Source organism: Microtus pennsylvanicus, chromosome 3 (assembly GCF_037038515.1).
Source record: "Microtus pennsylvanicus isolate mMicPen1 chromosome 3, mMicPen1.hap1, whole genome shotgun sequence".
NCBI classification, from domain to species: Eukaryota; Metazoa; Chordata; class Mammalia; order Rodentia; family Cricetidae; genus Microtus; species Microtus pennsylvanicus.
The window spans coordinates 45,393,699-45,397,544 of NC_134581.1; positions in this window are offsets into that span (position 1 = coordinate 45,393,699).

The following is a 3,846-nucleotide window of genomic DNA, read 5'->3' on the forward strand; positions in this document are numbered from 1 at the left end:
TTTTATATGATTCTTGGAATGCCTGGTGTGGTGGTGTACCTGTGTGTAATGTGTGCTGGGATTAAAGGCGTGCACCACCACCACTGGGCCCTTATTTATTTCTTAGTTGTAATTAAAATTTGTTTTTAAGTGTATGGGTGTTTTGCTTGCATGTATGCTTGTGTTTCACATGCATGCCTGGTGCTTGAGGAGGCCAGAAGACAGTACCAGATGCTCTGAAACTGCTGTTGGTGCTGGGAACCAACCTGGAATCCTCTGGAAGAGAATCCTCTGGAAGAACATCCAGTGCTCTTCATTACTGAGCCAGGGTCTCACAAATAGCTCAAATTTGCAGTTCTCCTGTGTGAGCTTTCTGAGTGCAAAGGTTGCGGCACGTATCACCATGCCAGCCTACAGGCTGTAATGCGTAGGAAATGTAAGAGGATATACATGGGGGCAGAGAGATGGGTCAGGAGTACTGGCTGCTCTGGCAGAGGATCCAGGTTCATTTCCTAACCCACAGGTCTGCTCACAGCCATCTCTAACTCCAATTTAGGGGCTCTGATGCCCCACTTCTGGCCTTCAGAAGTACCTGTACTGTATGGTACATATGTAATTCTGTCTAAGAGGCAAGCCACACCCACTCCCTTCCTGCTTGCAACCTCAGCTTTCTCCCTGTCCCTTTCTCGAAGAGGCAGCTTCTGCCTCTCTCCCCACTTCTCCACTTCCCCCCATCTCTGACTCTCTCCTCTCCTCTCCTCTCCTCTCCTCTCCTCTCCTCTCCTCCCTCCTTCTTCCTTCCCCTCCATAACCCACCTAATAAATGTCTAACTTTACATGACGTGCCTATCCGTCTCTCTTGCCTGCCTGCCTGTTTGTCGCCGCCGGGGACCAGCCACCTTCCCTGCCGCGGGAAGACTCGCAGCATCTGTGCCTCCCACCCGCCGCCTGCCCACACCACTCACCAAGGACCAGCCACCTTGGTTTGTGGACCTGCTGCGTAGTCTTGGGGACCCGCAGCAAATCCATAACACATCACACACACACACACAATTTTTTTTTTAGTTTTTTTTAGTATTGGAGCTGGAAAGATTGCTGAGTGGTTAAGAGTACTGGCTGCTGGTCTTCTAGGGGACTGGATTTGGTTCTCAGCACCTATTTCATGGCTCACAACAATCTTTAACTCCAGCTTCCCAGTCTAATGGCCTCCTCTGCCCTGTGCAGGCACCAGGCACACAGATGTACATGCAGGCAAAACCATGAAGAAAAAGCCGAGCGCAGCCTCAGACGGTTCGTTACGGGTTCACTCACTAGCCTGTGTTTATTTTAGAAAGGTAGCAGCACTGCTGGCAGCTGCCTCCCGCATCCCGCTTGCTCACCAAGAGGTGACCGTAAGCGATTGGCTTTCCTTATCTAGGTTTGTAAGTGTATGGTGATGAAATCAGCAACGTGGATTCTCAGAACACACATTAGGCAACGTGTGGCAATGTAAGATACACTGGCTCACTGTTTAAGGAATAGGATTGTGAATCAAATGGTGTTTTAAAAAGTAAAGCAACTTTACTGCCACTTCTAAGTTAAAAGCTCCTTACATTGTTACTCTATTCAAAAGAACCTTTTAGAAACTCAGGTGCTGTGCTGTAATACAGAACACAGTTGGTTCCAGTCATCAGACATGGGTGCTGGGAATCAAGCCTGAGTTCTTGAGAAGGGCAGGGAGTACTCAGCCCCTGAGCCATCTCTCCAGGTCCTACCCCCGTTAAAGATTTCCACAAAAGGTATTTTTGTTGTTCTTTATACCGTGTAAACATACAGAGAAGCCCATTGTTAGAGACGGACAGACCACAGACAGATGGGAGACACACACAGAGAGAAGCAGAGAATTCACATTTGAGCTCACTCCTGGTCTAAACTACTCCAAGAGAAGACTCTTCATTCCTTAGTGTGACATCACCAAAGTTCTCACCAGGCTACTCTCACAGGTTCTACAGTGTCTGGGTTGGGCTAGACTCATCCTGTGCACCAGTGCTTGCTGATCAAGAAACAAAAACAACTGACATCCTGAGATTTCCTCGTCAAGCTCCTTACTCACAAGGCCTGAGGTTGTGGTCTTAAATAGGCCAAGAGTGACTTTTGGGTGGTGTTCCCATGTCTGGTAGTAATAGGGCTCCCGTGGAAGGAGGTGGGATTTCGTCGCCCCCTGGACAGCACCATCTCCATTGCAGTACAGAGGTCGGAGGTCGGCCATGGTGCCATTAACCTCACCAAGCAGATGTGACCCAGTGTGCAAGTTGTCAGCACCTGGAGGCTTTGCCTCACTGCTGCAGACCAGGGGATGGTGATGGGGTTTTGCTCATACTGCCCCTGCCCTTCTAAACTCCATCCCGATGAGCCTCTCATGTCCAACACCACAGACTGACAGCTGGACTTTCAGACCACCTCCGCCTGTGCTCGCCACTCCCACCCCCAAGCTGGTATCAGCTTGCAGCCTTTCCTTCTAGCATCAGACAACTTGGGAAATTCCAGTTTCAGGAGCCCATTGTTTCCACAGTCTGATAGACATTGGGGTGGGGGACACAAGTGTATCTTTAGAAATATGTGTCCTGCCAGGACTGCTAATTCTTCCTAGGTCAGATGGAAACAAAATTGACTGACTGCCTTAAGTCATCTCTCCACATTGAAATGGCTCCCTTGGCAGAGACACAAGCGGCGGGGACCAGCACAGCACAGAGACGCAAGCGGCGGGGACCTGCACGCAATACCGAGAGCGGATCGCCCCACTACAATTTTTTTTTGCCCCACTACAATTAAATCAAATAGGTAGGCCTTTTATTGTCGAGGTTCCTGGTGAACGGGGAGCCTGGTTCTGTTCCTGAAGACCCCTCTGAGTGGTGAGAGGGATCTTGGCCCGTGGCAGGAGCCAGGAAACGGAGCGAGGGCATTTTGTAAGCAGAGCCCCTGGCCAGCAGGGAAACCTGATCCTGTTTTAAAAGACCCATTAGATAGCATCGATAGGAGGAGATGGGCAGGCACCAAGGCAAGAATTCACCCAACAATCTAAAAAACAACATGAAAACACCAGAACCCAATGATCTTACAACAGAAGGACTTGAACAACCTAACACAGAAGAAGTGGAAAAAAATTGACTTTATGAAAGCAATAGAGTCCCTTAAACAACATGTAAAAAAACGCCCTTACAGAAATGGATGAGAAGTATAACAAAAAGTTTGAAGAAATGAGTAAATATGTACATGATACCCTGGGAAACCAAGAAAAAACGATCAAACAGGTAATGGAAACAGTTAAAGAATTGAAAACTGAAATGGAAGCAAAGAAGAAAAACACAAACTGAGGACCACCTGGATATGGAAAATCTAGGTCAACGAGCAGAGTCTACAGAAACAAGCATAATCAATAGAATACAAGAGATAGAAGAAAGAATCTCAGATTCTGAGGACACCATAGAGAAAATAAACGCACTGACCAAAGAAAACAGCAAAGCCAACAAACACTCATCACAAAACATCAGGAAATATGGGACACAATAAAAAGACCAAACCTAAGAATAATAGGAATAGAAGAAGGAGAAGAGTCACAGCTCAAAGGCCCAGAAAATATTTTTAACCAAATTATGGAAGAAAACTTTCCCAACATAAAGAAAGATATTCCTTTGAATATTCAAGAAGCATACAAAACACCAAACAGACAGGATCAAAGAAAAACATCCCCTCGCCATATAATAATCAAAACACAAAACATACAGGTTAAAGAAATATTAAGAACTGCAAGGGAAAAGGGGCAAGTAACTTATAAAGGTAAACCGATCAGACTTATACCTGACTTATCTATGGAAACAATAAAAACCA